At 40.7% G+C, this 15928-nt stretch overlaps 1 long non-coding RNA gene across 1 annotated transcript in view; it reads right to left on the bottom strand.

The window, feature by feature from the left end:
- Nucleotides 1–12979: 12979 nt before the first annotated feature.
- LOC127381773 (uncharacterized) overlaps nucleotides 12980–15928 on the bottom strand; it is a 30917-nt gene continuing 27968 nt past the window's right edge. The window contains exons 2-3 of the long non-coding RNA XR_007888793.1: nucleotides 13520–13621; nucleotides 12980–13030 (exon numbers count right to left, since the gene is read on the bottom strand). This is a non-coding gene — a long non-coding RNA (uncharacterized LOC127381773). The remainder of the gene's footprint in view (nucleotides 13031–13519; nucleotides 13622–15928) is intronic.

Genomic DNA, 15928 nt, shown 5'->3' with positions numbered 1-15928 from the left:
CTGTTGAAGGTTTCTTGCTGGTTAGACACTTCCTGAGTCTTGCAGAGCCCAGGTCCTGCTCAGGGTTTGATACTGTGCTCTACCTAGGTTATAATTACCCCAATGTCTAACCTCTGTCTTTCCCTCCTCTGGCCTATGACTCTCAGTCTTACTTTGAGCTGATCTACATTTCTAATGTTCCTTCTTGGGCACTGCTGACAGCCTCCAGGAGTGACCTCTTTCATCCTGTATTTTCTGCCTTTCACTGTAAGCTTTTTGTATCAGCAAAATCTCTTCTTGCCCCTTTAGCTCTCATGTCACACACACACCAATCTGGTGATCTGAGCCATTCTTTGTGAGCCTGTCCTGTCCTTTCCAGAGGTGCCTGAAACATGCTGACAAAATGCAGTGCAAGGAGGACTTCTGCCTGACCTCTTTCAGTGACGCATGGAGCTTTGCAGGCTCCCAAGTTTTCAAGATAGTCCCTTTTATATCACCTCTGCGTACTAGGGTCAAATAAAATAGCACCTCTTGCACTCAAAATGATTAAGTTCATTGTAAGATGTCTAAGCCTTCACAGCATCATAGGCTATTGTACAATGTGTTTGTACCCACAGGCTTTGTGGCATGTTTGTCTGTGAGCAAACGTCCTCGTGATACCTTCATGACCCACTTCCAAGAACTGAACCAATTAATTTCACGACTGATCTGGGCACCCATGTCCTGACATGCACACAGAAACCACAATCCTTTTCATGAAATGAGAAGGAGAGTACACACAGGCAACCCTGCAGCAGTATCTGTGTTGTGCTCACAAGCTACTTGACCATCACTGTACACTAGAATAAAACCTGCCTTGGTCATCACACCCTTCCACAGGCATTAATTTTAAATAAAAAATGGAATTAACTGGAAATCTCGATAAACTCAGGTATTCCTTTGCATTAAACTGCCTCACAGAGAGAGAGAGGTAATCTCTCTGTTTGCCTAATAAAATATATTATTTGTCTAATAAAAGGGAATGTTAAGATTTATCTATCAGTGGTTTGCTAAACATCTCATTCATTTTGGTTTGCATAGTGAAGCTTTGGGATGAAGGTGCTGATATTTTTGAATACCTGCCAGTCCCCAGGGAAGCTGGAAAAGGTTAAAAATTTATTGCAGGCACTCTGAATACACTAATGTCTTGCAGACAGAGCTGGCATTGATCCTTCCACAGATGAGAGCAGCTATTTGCTTTCTATTGTGCAAGCAGAGCTCCTTGAAGAGAAATAAAATCTTTCTAACTTGGAACATACTGCTTGGAGCAGAGCTGGATTTGTGTTACACAACGACTGATTATTTCCATCCTACCAATATCTGGAGCAAAGAAATGGTGTCTTCAAGAGTGTTAGCTCTAGGTGAGCAGAAAAAGAACTGACAATGCGGAAATGTCAGCCAAAGCACGTGACGCATTTATTTATCTGGGCACAGGCAGAGCTGGAGTAGCAAAAAAACACGTTGTTTGGTTGTTTTGTTTTGTTTTTTTAATTTGGAAAAAAATGTGGAGAGTATTCAACAAGGAAATAGCTTAATTTATATGACTATAAGAAACAATTCAGTAAAAAGACAGGATTTTTATTGTGATGATGAAGGTAAGTAAGGATCAGTGCCATATCTTCCAAAGCATTTCTGATGCTTCTTTTAGTGGAGCACTTAGTGAAAAAAATGGGGTTGACTCCATTTCTGGATTAGACAAAAGTTTCTTACGAGTGCATGGCACACATCAGCTCTAACTTGTGAAATACCAGATTAAAATGGTAACTATTGTTATCAATACAGCTTTATCAAGATGCCACCAAATCTCTTACACTATGGTTTCTGTCATGAAAAAAGATGGGGTAGCTCTACTTAGTTCCAAATTTTACCTTAGAGATGTACACTCTCAGCTCTTGTAAAACTTAATAGAAAGATTGCATGAAATCTGGCTTCAGAGCATACTCCTTTATGAAATCTGCTTCCAAAGCATTCCTGTATCACTTTGATGTGCTACAGTGGCACCTGAATGCCCCACCTGCTCTTGGGAGTCCTTTGAGCTGGGTACCACTAAGGCTTGCAGCTGGAGACAGCCTCTGTGGAGTCCTAGTCCAATTTGTTGCCCTCTCTAGGTAGCAGGGAGGGAGTCAGAAAGTTGAAAGATGCCCTGTGTTATTCTCCTCTTCTATATAGACAAACTTAATTAAGGCATAAACAGGTTTGAGGTAAACTGCGTATGAATTTACACGATAACCACAGACTTCTATGCAAATTCCTTTTGAAAGGATTTGCCTGGCCAGACTCCAGCAGCATTCTTTCATGAGAAGATTGGGTAGAAAAACCAAGTAAGACTAGTGCAGCACAACCTACAAAGATGACAGATAATTTAATAAGAGCTGAAAATGTGCATCAACCGGAATCACTTGCCATGTGTCCCAGTTCCAAGAGTGGTGGTGTCTTCATACAACTGCTCAACCTGAGCATCTAATAAAAGCCAGTGGCCTGCTGTTAGTATGTATTTACCAGAATTTTGCACAGGAAAGGTCAAGTAGAACTGATCTCTTCATTAGTCTTTTATGCATCAATCACAAGACCTATTTTATGTGACTATTTTAAGGGGAACCTGTTCACTCTCAGCGGGTTGTTTTTTTTTGCCTTGCATACCACAGTGCAGAAAGCAGCTGTATATAGAAGGCAGGATGAAATAATATAGACAGTGTTTACATGAATTCTGTAATCCAGAAACCTCAGAAAGAAAATCTGAATGGGAGTGGCAGGCTGCCTGGGCTGCCCTAGGACTGCCTGGTTGCAGCTGTGGCTTGGAGTTACCTTCCTGATCAAGCACCATTGCGCTTGGGCTGGGCTTGTTTGTGAAAAGTCTCTGCACATAAAGTGGAGCTCTGTCACCTGCATTTCTTCCCCAAAGAACAATACTCCTCACAGTAAAGGTTGCGTAACTGAACACTCAAACATGTAAAAAGTGCTCTCAAATCATATGGGAAATTCAGGATTTTTTTTCTTTCTGGTACTCCTTTTTCCTACAAAAAGGCTCTTTCTTTATGGAAGGCTTCTCGTTACCTTCAAATATTCTGCCAGTTCTTCTCTGCCTCTGACAGATCACCATGTCCCAAAGCCTTCTCAATTTATATTAACAACTGTGATGGTGAGGTTGGGAACTGACTTGCAGACTGCTTTTAACTTCAATTGCATTTTAAACCAAAACCAGCAAAAACACTAGAAAACCCTGGATAAAAGATAGCTCAGCTCTGTTTAAAAGAGGATTATTGTGGTTTAATTTAAACTGCTCCCTTAATCAAGTTGACGTAAGCTTGCCTGATGTCTGTTTAGGTTCTCATATTATTTTGTCTCTTGTTTAATTAAATCCATTTTGAATTATGCTTTAAGGCAAACCTGTGCAATTCTGTATATATACAAGCTCTCAGATGGTGTTACCAAGGTCCCATTTGGAAATGGTACAGCTCATTAGATTTGCTGGCTCCCAGACAGTTCAGAGCAGTTTGAATTTCCTGCCAATTCAACGGTATTATTTAGTTTGTATTTAGAAGCCCGTGTTTCCTTTTGACCCATGATGGTCAGCAAGCACAAGTGCTGAAGAGCCTGGTCTTTCATCAGCGTCTGCAAGAGGAGAAGAGCTCTGAGACTTCGGGTGAGTGCAGAGCATTGCCTTTTGCTTCCTTTTATGGCTGTTTTATGGAACAGAAGGAAGAGACAATGTGAGCTTTTGTACAAAAGTGAGGTGACCTTTCCAAGTTACATGTGGGATCTGCTGCTGTTTCTATAGAGACCAAATGCATTAACCTGAGTCAAGTGGGAATGCCCAAGGCTCACTGAAAAGGACATAGTTTCTCAGAGAAAGCTGGAAGATGTAAGTAAAAGCATTGATTCATGTGTCTTATGTCTTAAACAAAGGGGAAAAGCATATAAACTTCCTCAGTTGGATGTCTGAGAAACTTCTTGTACCTAGTTTCAGCTTCCAATTTCTAACTTGCCTTACCAAAAAAATGTCCCTCTTTAGGGTACCAAATACTTCTTTGGCTGAATAAGATTCTACAAGAATTGGTTTTGGTCTGGTGAAAGCTGATTCTTGTTTGGTCAAAGATTCTGCAAAAATAATCTAAGATGCCACCCAAACTAATCTATGATTCTATGCTGTCTAGTTTGTCCACCCTGCATTCATGAGCTCGTAAACCAAAATCAAATCTCCACTCAAGACAGGTCCTAAGACCTAAATCATTCCCTTCAGACCTATAAGGATTTTGTTTCAATACTCAGAACTAGTGCACAGTACTTCTGACTATGTGTAAGAAATATTTTTTAAAAAATAAAAAAAAATTCTAAAAGAATCAGTTGCATTCCTTTTGTGGGACCTGACAAGAGAATAATGACAGATTTCTATACTAACTAATTAAATAAACTGTTTTCACCAATTTAAGGTGCTAGGCCTGTTTAATGTGGGTGGACATGAATCACGTCACAAGTACTGCTTGCTGTCTTCTGTCTAGATATATACTGTCTGATCACAGAAGGCAATTCAGCTTCTGCCTATGTGACCAGGGAGTTCAGTTTCTTTCCAAATACTGTTTTTTGCTTAGTCCAACAGGCACATTAGTAAAAAGAAACTTGCTCTCTGGGAAATCATGCCCCAGACCCTCCCAGTGGTTTCCCCACTCTGTATTTGGGAGTCTGAAAACAGAATTTTTTGTTTAGTGATTTTTTTCTTTTCATCTCTTAGGCCCACACTCATATTTACACCCTGGCTTTGGGAAGTGGGGCACGACTGCTGGGCTATAGAAGTTTTTAAATAATAAAATAACAGTGAGCACCAGCAAAAAAAAAAAAAAAAGAGAGAGAGAAAGAAAAACATCATTGCACAATGACACAGTTTAAAGGCCGATTTAAAGGCTAATTTGATATATGTTGCATAGGAGGCAGGCATGTAACTTATAAATAGAAAAAAATTCTAATTATCGTCTATGAAAAAAGAAATACTGCGATTAGTTTGAACAGAGTTGAACCTTTGACTACTTTAAAGAAAGAATTATTCAACAAGGCAGCTAATGCATAAACAGCTCTTCATCTTTTACCTAGCTCTGCTGGCTTTTAGATCAAACAAGTTGGATCAAAGTTTGTTTTTACAAAGTTTCCTTTAGATGCAAGGGTCCCAAAAGTACTTTATAAAATGGCCCTTTGAGACATATAATGTCTATCAGGTAATAAGTTAGAAATGCAGAATTTAGCAGAATAAAGAGAAATGCTGGGTACCAGCAATGAAATAATTGGTTTTGTCATCTCAAATAAAAAATTAAGTATTTCTAAATGGCTTTCATTTCCCATTCTGCTCACTGATCACATAACAAGTATAAAATGCTGCCGTAAGGGCCTGAACACTCTATTGATCTTAATAGTTTCAATGGCACTGCTCACTGCTGCGTGTTAGCATTCCCAGAATGCTTGATGGTCAATTTTAGGATGCCCTTTGAGCGAACATCGAATTGCACAACCCAAGGGTGAAGGTTGTGTCTCAACCACAAGTCACTTAAACTTAATTCTTAACTTAAACTCCTGCTCCTCCTGCTTGCTGGCTTACTGCAGCTGGGAAACAGGTTGTCTGCTGCCTGTAGCTGGTGCTCTGGTTTTAATAGGTCATGGAGGAAGAACATGCAGAGAGGGGGAGAGCGCTGGCAAGGAGCAGAAAAGCTTTCTAAATTGGAGCTGTTCTGATCCAGTGCTCTATGGGTACATTGTGGGTTATGCTTTTTATTTAAAGATACTCATGTGAGCTGCTGTGGGTCCACTGTGTGCCTGCACGAAATGATACCTCCAGGTAAATAAAAGAGCATTAGTTTTGAACACAATCCTTGTTTATCCAGTGCAAAAGCACATGCATACAAATAGACTGGAAATATTGACATAGAGTAACAGGAAAGGTTAAGTCAATGTTTGCTCAACGCTGCAATCCAGAAGTCATTTTTAGTGCAGCGAATTCTGAGATTCCCGAGCAGGAAGTAAACAAGAAGGTCAAAGCAATTAACAGTTAAGCTAGGTGAGCTCAGTGCATGCCCAAACAGGCACAGCAAAGCACACTGTTTGTTCCAGTCTGCCGGTCAGCCTGAACACATTGGCAACATCTTGCTGCCTATGGTTTTGCAGCTGTGTGTTTTCCTCCCTCACAGGGGGCATTAAGTCCATCCTTACTCAGCCATGTGTGACAGTCAGCAAGGGCATCGTGGCCCTTCTGGGGAGCAGGGGATACAGGCATGTACATTTGTGGGGGCTGTGGTTTATTGAAATAGGGAGCCACTCCCGTTCATATTGGCAATGAATATATCAGAGCTGGGCTGGGAGCTGAAGGAGTCATCAATCTTATTACAGAGTATTGAGTAGAAGTATAATAGATGCTCAACCCACTCTATGTATTTTTCATTTGCAGTAGCATTGGATCACTGGATAACATCTGTTTACAGGAATTGATCTGACAGCCAGACTCTGTAACTAAGGACAAGGAGTGCAGTTCAGGAAGGTGGGATCAAGCAGGTACCAGGTCTTTGAGCTTTCCTGGCTAGCAGCAAGCAGAGCCAGTTACCTGATCAAACCCCAATCCATCTTACTGCAGCAAATTACACTACCTGCACCACCTCATACTGGGCAGCAGTGAAGCAGTTAATGTGACTTTTGTGGGAGAGATATAAGCTCCTTTCAAGCCTATGTAAGTAAGCCAATATTACAAAGCAAACTCCATAAAGAACCTCAGGTTCTCCTGCAGAAGACCTTCATTAAAGCAGCAAATGAAGCAGTACACTTATTTCACAGAGGTCAACCACTTACACTTTAAACTTTCAAAAATGAAATTTATTCCCTGTATTCCAAAAGACATTCTACATAGTAGTGCCCTTTTGGGATTATAAAATCAAAATCTCTGACATTTTCCTGAAATTTCTATCATGAGATGGAGGGCATAGGGATCACGTTAGAGTTAGCAACAATCTGAAGGACACCAGAGTGCCCTGCAGTGCAAAAGATCTGTTCATCAATATCTGAGCCACCCTCGGCTGAGATGGGGTACCTGCAGGAAGAAATCAACACCCCGGCAAAGTCTGGAAGTATAGTTGCCTTCCAGAGAAAAACAGAACTAAAGCCTCAGACCGGAGCTGCTCAAAACTCTACATTCAGCTGCAGGTGTTTTTCAGATGAATCTTATTTCTATTTGAAGTCTCAATCACACGTTAATGTGAATTTGCAGCCACAAACGTGGGCACTTCAAGCAGCACATGATCTTAAGTGAAACAATACAGTTTACAACTCAGTACAAAAAAAATAGGCGAACCTGGGGCTCTTATCCTTGAGATGAGAAGATGGGAACATCATAATTTTGAAGTACATATAATACTGCCACAAAAGAAGTTGCTTCTTTTCTTTTTTCTCTTTTCAGATGGAACAAGAAGTAATGTGCTTAATCTGTAGGAAGATTTAGGACAGGAACCAGCAAATTAAACTTTCTAGCAGCAACATGGGGAAGCACTGGAGTAGCGTCACCTGGAAACTCTCGGGATCTTCTTTACTGGGAGGTATTGAAGTCTTAGACCAGTCTGGTGACCTAAATATAGCTGACATTATCTTATAAGGAGGCAAGACCAGCGGCTTCTTAAAGTCCCTTCAACGCTGCTTCTTTTGCTCAGGGTCAAGAAGGCTCTACCATGGCTCAGGCCAGCCATGGGCCAGGCCATTTGCAAGACTTCACTGGAACTTCAGAGAAGATGCAGGAGGGACAACATTTACCCTGGCAGATGAGTCTGCTTGATCACATGCTTTACATGTGCCACAGAGACAGCACTCAAAACCTTGCCGTGCACTTTTTATCTCCTTGTGCATAATTTCTCTAATGGTAAATGGTATTTGAGAAATGTGTACACTGTTTGGCAGCTACCCTTCTGACCACAGAATGACAGCATGAGGCACCACTTGTCTGAGGGTAGAAATTTTTAAAATTACAGAATCACAGAATATTAGGGGGTTGAAGGGACCTCCGAAGATCATTGAGTCCAATCCCCCCGCCAGAGCAGGACCAAAATAAACACTGGGGCAGATCACTCAGAAAGGCATCCAGACAGGTCTTGAAAGTCTCCAGAGAAGGAGATTCCACAGCCTCTCTGGGGAGCCTGTTTGAGTGCTCTGTAACCCTCACAGTAAAAAAGTTCTTCTTCCAGTTGAGGTGGAATTTCCTGTTTTTCAGTTTTAATCCATTGTCCCTCATTCTATCACAGGGCACAAGTGAAAAGAGGTTGTGAAAACTGAAAATTGAAAACAAATTTCCAGGTTGAGGCTCATAGAAGTCAAAGGGGAATTGCAAACCAAAGCAAACATACAACATTAATACTAATGTATCCCTATAGCAATGACTTTCGTAGAAAGCAACTTTTATCATGCCACATACTTGAGATGATGAGGTAAATCTTAGAAAGAAATATGCCTCAGAACACTAAAAGTAATGCACAACATATACTAATTTGTACTATTTTCCCTGGCATCAGCTGCATTTTTGGGAACAGCTTGTATTACCTCATTCATCAATCTCTTGTCCTTTTCTACTCCCACATTATTCTAACTTGAAGTATAAAAAAAAATGTTCCTGTTTTATTTAATAGTTTATATGTAACAGATATCAGACCATGAGGAGGGCAAGAAGTGCAAGGAGGGCAAGTGGAAGGACTAAAGCAATGCCTATTAGGTGTGTGGGAGTCTCAAATAGCTCACCTGGAGGCAAACCAAAATATTGGAAATGAAAAGCTTTCCTTTTTGTAGTTCTTCAAGAAATATTTAGACATGAAAAACTAAATGTGTTAGACATTTCATAAAGAGCTCTCTCTGTGCTCAGACTACTGAACTGACAGGCTAAGATGAAAAGGAGAATTAATTAGAATTAGTCTTAGTAGGAATAGGGGAACTGCTGGAAACGGATCAAATTCTTGCAGGAGAGAGGAATAGGCTGTTTCATGACCTAAAAGAAAAGAAGAGCAAACGTTTTTTGATCTTGAAATCAACTAATCCAAAGCAATTTGCACCTGACCAACTGAGGAGTATTTATTCAACAGCCTGCAATGTAATGCAGAAACACTCAGGCTAACTTCAGTCAAGCTGGGGAAAAGAAAGCATTGTAAATTAGCTGGAATAAGCTTCCATTCCGACATGATTAGATCTCTTTCAGTGCTTAAGATGTACTGTTTGAAGCTACCCCAAGCCTTTTTACACTATGCTAGCACGGACTTCTGTTTATGCTCTTTCGCTGTGGAAGGTTGTTGTGTGGTTGAACAGAAAACGTGGAAAATAAATTAATTTTAATTTGTTCTGAAAAGTCTTTTTTCCCTTCCATTCCTCAGAAAAGTGTTTTGTGTTTAAAGGTGTTATATTTGACTCTTATGTTTTCTATAGATTTGCTTTTTTCCCCTCACAATTTTATTTGTCCCTGGAGAACATTCTTTTGAAACAAACAAAAAAAAATGTTTTGAAAAAATTCATTTTTATGAGGGGAGGGGCTTGATAAAACAGTTCAAGTTTGGTGGTAATCTGTGCATACTTTTGATCAGTCTAATTTTTCAGTAACTAACTTCTGAGTTAAAGTTATTTACTTAGTGCCCATCAGCATTTCCAGTGTATTTAGCTAAAAAAAACCCCACCCTTAGTTATCTGTGAGTATCTGCTTACCTGCATCATAGTGCAGTCTTAATACCAAAATGAAACTTGACTATCATGAAACAGACTTCTGACCAACAAGCATGAGAAAATGACACATTGCTGCCTCGCTCTCTTCTCACTGCAGTGTGCTCAGGGAATGTCATCGGTGACCATAGATTGTCACACACGAATCCACTTCAAAGGCTTCCATCCTAAGCAAGACATACAACAAAATGTAATCTCCTTCTGCACTACCAAGGACGTCTTTCGTGTCCTGCCCTATCTAAGAAAAATCCAGTTTGTTCATTATCTTTTATGGGGGGAAGTTGGGGAAGAAAGAAGAAATAATTCAAGACCCTGGAATAAGGCCCATGTGACACAAGCTGACTGCACATGTTCTACCTAGAGGAGAAGAAACAACTATGGGATTCAGGAAAGGTGAAGATTGGTGCCTTAGAGCAATGTCTTCAAACCAGCAACCACTGAAAAGGCTATAACTGAATAAGTGAAATATCTTTTCTGGGGTAAAATGAGTTCTATATTACTAAATCTTGTCTCAAACAGCGCTTTCCAGTGTGAAGATTTTAGAGGGCAGAATAGTTATTGTAATTAGAATGTAGAATTAGAACATAGATATTATCCCTAGGTGGTGTTGTAATTTCACCCCCCTTCTTAAAACTGTTTTGCCTTCCCCATACTTAACAATTCAGCCTAATCAATATAGGTTTTTATGTCTCAAGACACATATTTGGTCTGAGTGCCAGCTAATGTTCTGGAGCCAAGATACCCTTCCAAAGCTGTCTATTGGCCAAAAATATATGTTGCCATGTGTGTACAGAGGAAAACACTTTCAGAAATGTAGGCAGGGATTAAATGTAGGCAGAGGTAATTAAAGGGAAAGAGCTCAAGAGCAAGTACCTTTCATCATATCACAGTTATCTGGGGGACATACATAGTGCCTTGAAAACCAGTAGAGAACAACATAAGAAACACTAACACAGCTCAAGGAGAACTAAGTCACTTGTTTTCTAAAAACATCTCAGACTGCTTTCAGGAACTGTGGAAGGAGAGAGCTCACCAAGTTTGGTTAACAGAATAGCCAGGTATATTCCTTGCAGATAATTCCTGCCTATTAATAAGCTGCCCTTTCCCTCTCATATTAGCTAGGTTTCAAATGACTGTAAGAAAAGAACCAAGGGAATATGGCTGAAACCGATCAATGAGCAAAACCTGTCACCACGGGAGGCAGACAGTGCCACTTGAGGGCACAGGCTACATTAAAATATTTGCCAGTTTTTTTGACAGGCAATTATCATCTCAGTCTTTTGTAGGCCTCTGATGAATAATGTCATATTCACATACAAGCATGTTCTCCCTCACTTCTGCATTTGCCATTTTAACAGCGTTTCTCTAATTGAGCTCTTTTGATGGGGATTAGCAATCTACTCTAACATGGCAGCTGTGGCAGTTCACCTGGAAGAGATGAGGGTCAGTGAGGTCAGAGAAGCAGCCAGACAAATTAATCATCCTCTGAATATTAACATGACAGAGGAGGAAAGGAGTCTATTTTGTGCGAATAAAAACGTTTCGCAAGAGTAGTGGATCGAACTCCATACAGCTTGTTCACCATAGCAAGTGAATGGTAAAAGGGTTTTGGGGGGCCAAAGGTATACTCTGTGCTGCTGATGGCAGGCAGAACCAGGTAGTGATGTCTTGCCAGAAATAAGTACTCCAAAGAGAAAGAAATTTGTCACGTATGGATATCCCTGGAAGCGAATGCTCAGTGTCTTTTTTTCCCCTTAACACACCTAGCAGGCTCTGGAGGAGCCTCAGTGTTTAGTGAGTGAGGAACCTCTTGTCCTGCCCCTATGCTCCCTTCCCTATGCTGCCCTTATTCACACCACAACTTCAACAGCAACAGATGAGCTCAGCAACAGCATCACTGAAGTCACCATAGGTGTTTCATGAGTATGGCTTAAAAGGAGAGGGAAGACACAAAAGTGCCAGATCAGAGCTCAGATTTCATTGCCAGAAATGTTTAGACATGAGATTGTCAAGTCTTTGGAGTAAGGGCTGTATTTTCCATGTGTGTCTATAGTGCCCAGTGTAATGAATACCTCTGCAACCTAAATAAGCAGTTACTACTGAGATCCTTCCAGTATCTACTGAGATCCCTCATAATGTGTGGACAAACACCAAAAAAACCCACATTATTTATTATCTAAAATGGCATTACCAGGAAGAATTATTTGTTTCTCCACCAGTAACTCCAAGACTGGATACATAAGTTGAAAATATTGCCTATATGTAACTGTGGCCAGATGTTTAAACATTAAAAATGAGGTAAAATCTCACACAGCTTTCCATTGCTGTAGCCTGCATACACCCACTATACTTGCAAGCACAGAAAATCAAAACTGTTCTCCTATGACAGAGCAATTCCCTGCTTGAACAGTACTCATCTGTCTGTGTTAATGTTGAAAAAACTCTGAAAGCCTGACACATTTTCCTGCAGGCACTAAAAGACACAAGTCACTCTGAAGTTAGTGGGTGTTAGATACCTAAATTACTTTGGAGATCTGAGTCTTAGTGTCAGGTGAATTCCTTCTGCCTTTTTTAACACCAGTCCTTTATGCAGAAGGCTGAATACCAACTGCAAAGACTCTGTGACAACTGCTAAGAATAGGGGACCTTTGGAAGGTGGCCTAAAATGAAACTATGCTGTGCAATACTGATATTCCAAGTGCATTACTCATCACTGCTTCCGGGCAGTTTAATTATGTGGCAGAAGGAGGCTACAGCATGAGTCCTTCATACAGATCTGCCAGTAGCCTCTAAGGATGAAGCTCAACTGTACATGATAGGGTGGATAATACATCTTTTGTAGCTATGTGGGTAAGCACAATAATTGAAACTATTTAGAGGATAATTGGTGTGCTCTATTTTAAAAGGAAATAATCTGGTTTCCAAGGGGACTAACTATGAGGCCTAAAGCCTGTAGTTTATCTCAGTGTAGGAATGGAATCATTATGGATGAAAACAGAGCACCCATCCAATTCAATTACCCCAATTGTATTACGAATGTAAAAGAGGAAATTGTATGTATCCCAAAAAAGGAAAGTTTCCCACTCTTCCCCTTCCACCCCTCTTGGAACCTACCCTGGAAGCACTCGGTCTCCTGCAGACTACAATGGGGCTTTTGTGCTCAGAAAACTTGCAAAGGTTTGTTCTTAACCCGGCTACCTCTTAAACCTTCTTCGACTTACATGATCAACATGCTGGAGTGTGTCAGGCTACATTCATCCACCTGGTAAATTGCCACATCTACAACTCCTTGCTGGTACTTCTGCAATCAACAAAAACGTAATTGAAAAAAAACCCCACTGTTTAGAAGGGGCAAAATGTTTGCCAAGTATGAGTCAACTATTATAAAATGTGGTCTCTTTTTGGAGAAAACGTTGCTTGGAAATTCCAACTAAAAAATGTTAGGGGTGAGGAGAGAGAATAAACCCCGTTACCCACTCCAGAAGCTTTTATTCAACATTCGGATATTGCTGTGTTGCTCTCTGCTTCTCACTGGCCAACATCCCCAGGTGACTAGGAGGTTATATGAATGGCTGATCAGCATAGGGATACTGAAAACACTGCAGTGGGAGATGAACTGCTGAGATTCTGCTCATGAGGGAGCTGATGCCAGGCTGCTGGGCTGGTGTTTAATTAACCACTGCAACCATCAGCTCTGTTGTGCCAGTTTCTAGCACTTTATGGGCCAGGTTGTCTGCTAGTAGAATACATTGTAAAGCTGTATCTTTATCCTTACCAATTTTTTTTTTACCTTTTCCCTCCTTGTTCAGAGGTTTCCTCTCCTCTTCTTCAGTAATCTGGAGATCTCAGTAACTTGGATCCTGTTTTGGTTCTGTGTGCTGACTGTCTATGCCTGCAAATAGATCAAATTAATCAGATGCCATTAAAAATGAATGCTTCTGAGCCTATTTTGCTATTCTGTTTCAAATACAGTCATAAATCTAGGCCCAGTATGCTGGATTACAGAATTTTGATCAGGATGCTGTGGAAATACTTTGGCAACCCTACTGTAGCACCCAGAAAGCATGCTCAGAGAGCAGAAGCAGCATATTTTAAGCTGATTTGTTGCATGTAAAGAATAGCATGAAGTGTCAGACTTTGTAGTCACTTGACTGAGTAAACCAAATTAATTTTTACAGAGTTGTGAAGGTCTGACCATAAGAAGACATTAAAAAATATATTCCAGGCAGTTTACAAAACTTACTGGTTCTAAATTATTCAGAGCTTCTAAGCAGTGGACTGGTAGCAGAGGTTTGACATTTGGCTTTTTTTTTTTCTTCTGAAAACTTTTGAGTTTGGTGCAGCCTTAATAATCTGTGCCTGCTCACTGGAAATGAACAGACAGATCAATTCATCAGATTAAGTCCATAAGTCAGTATAGTAGCTGGAAAAGCTCAGCAAATCCTGTACATTACTGCAGATGGGACTGATATTCTGATGATCTACTGCCAGTGGCTCTGGTAGGTAATCAAAACGAGCATCCATCAAGAGGGCTGCATCTAATTTTGCATATGCTTCCACTGTAGCTCTGGTCCCATACCATGGAGGCTGGACAGCTGTTACTGTGTGAAGCAGCCAAGGGAACCCTACCTTGCACTACAGTCACAGCAGCAACTTCAGTTTTCAGTCTGAAAGTAGCTGGAAAAAAACCCCAAGAAACCACAACCCTCCTGTTTCACAGTCCTTTGCAGGTGCAGAATCTTGTGTAATATATATTTAATTTTTTGCCTTTTGTGGCTTGCAGTCTGAAAAACACAGATTGGGAGCTGCTGAACAAGCCCTGCTAGAACAGCCTCCCCTACAAGCTGTTTGCTCCTCACTCTCTGCCAGTTGGGTCCAGCTCTGCAGGAACATTTAGATTGTTATCTACTATCGATTTCAGCAGGAATTAGGCATTGTGCAGCTGGGCCTCACCACGGGTTTGTCTGGTGCAGAGTTCTTTGTAACACAGAATTTTCTTTAGGAGCATGGGATTTCCAGGACACCCTGCAAGCCATCAAAACCAGTCCAAAATTAAGATAACAGCCGTTATCCACAAACCACTGTGCACCATTAGGTGAAAACCATCTCAATTTCTCTGTGCCTTTCATGATGTGAGACTGAAAGAGAGCAAGCCCATCAAAGGATCTGCCTCGTTCAATGCTTGTTTCTAGTCAGCGTTGTCAGTGTCCCACTTCCAGGGGAAATAAACTCAAATATGAATTAGATTCTCTGGAAAAGAGTTTGCTATTAGAAAGGTTTCCTGTGCAGTTGTAACAGACCCCAATGGATAGCAGAATAGGTTTATTGCAGGTGAAGCATTGTTTAAGAAAAAACAAGAGTTCTGAAACCATGACAGTACCACTTAGAACAGGAAATATCACAATGCAGTCCAACAACAGCTCAGTAAAAGTTGCCTTATAAATGGCAACTAGTAAATGCCAGGGGCAAGGTTACAAAGCAGCTCGTTAGCAGCTCAAGTGTACTCTAGCCACTTCTTTCTGTCTTTCTCTCTCACAACAGGAGGCAATTTTGAACTACAGAGCACAGATGTGTCTGGCAGATACATCCTTCTTCCTGCATCTTAAATAAGTGTCTCAGAGATTGTGAGCCATTAGTCTCGTGAAAAACAGGTACTCTGATAGGATTAGAAAAATATAACAACAAAAATCACCCAAAACCTGTCCCTAGCTGTAAGAACCAAATGGACACCTCCTGCAGTGAAAAGAACATTGTCTGCTATTGCTATTATTACTAGAACAAAGGCCAGTCAAAACCATTTATCTATGTATTTCCAACTTGTACAGCCTTTTGGGACCAAATACAACTGTCAAGTGCATTCCCTTAAATATTTTATTTAACCACTCCACAGAGCATATTTAGATATGCTGTCATGGTGCTGACTAATGTAGCAATATGGCACTTTCATAATTAGTTGTGATTGGTAAGTGAGCTCAGCTTCTCCCTCGGCTGGTATCCCACAGCCTGGTGCCAAGGCAAAAGCAGGGAAGTACTTCACCCAGGAGTGAGTGAACTAAACCTCACCGCTTCACAGGCAAGCATTTTCCTCCTGTCTCTCCAGGTCACTTAAAATGGACTCTGGCAGGAGCAATACAGAAATGTTAAGTACTACAGAGTACATAAATACTCTAAATATTCCAATAAACAATCAGTTCAAAAG

The sequence above is a fragment of the Apus apus genome, chromosome 2 (genome assembly GCF_020740795.1).
Source record: "Apus apus isolate bApuApu2 chromosome 2, bApuApu2.pri.cur, whole genome shotgun sequence".
NCBI lineage: Eukaryota > Metazoa > Chordata > Aves > Apodiformes > Apodidae > Apus > Apus apus.
This window is presented reverse-complemented; position numbering and strand designations above follow the sequence as displayed.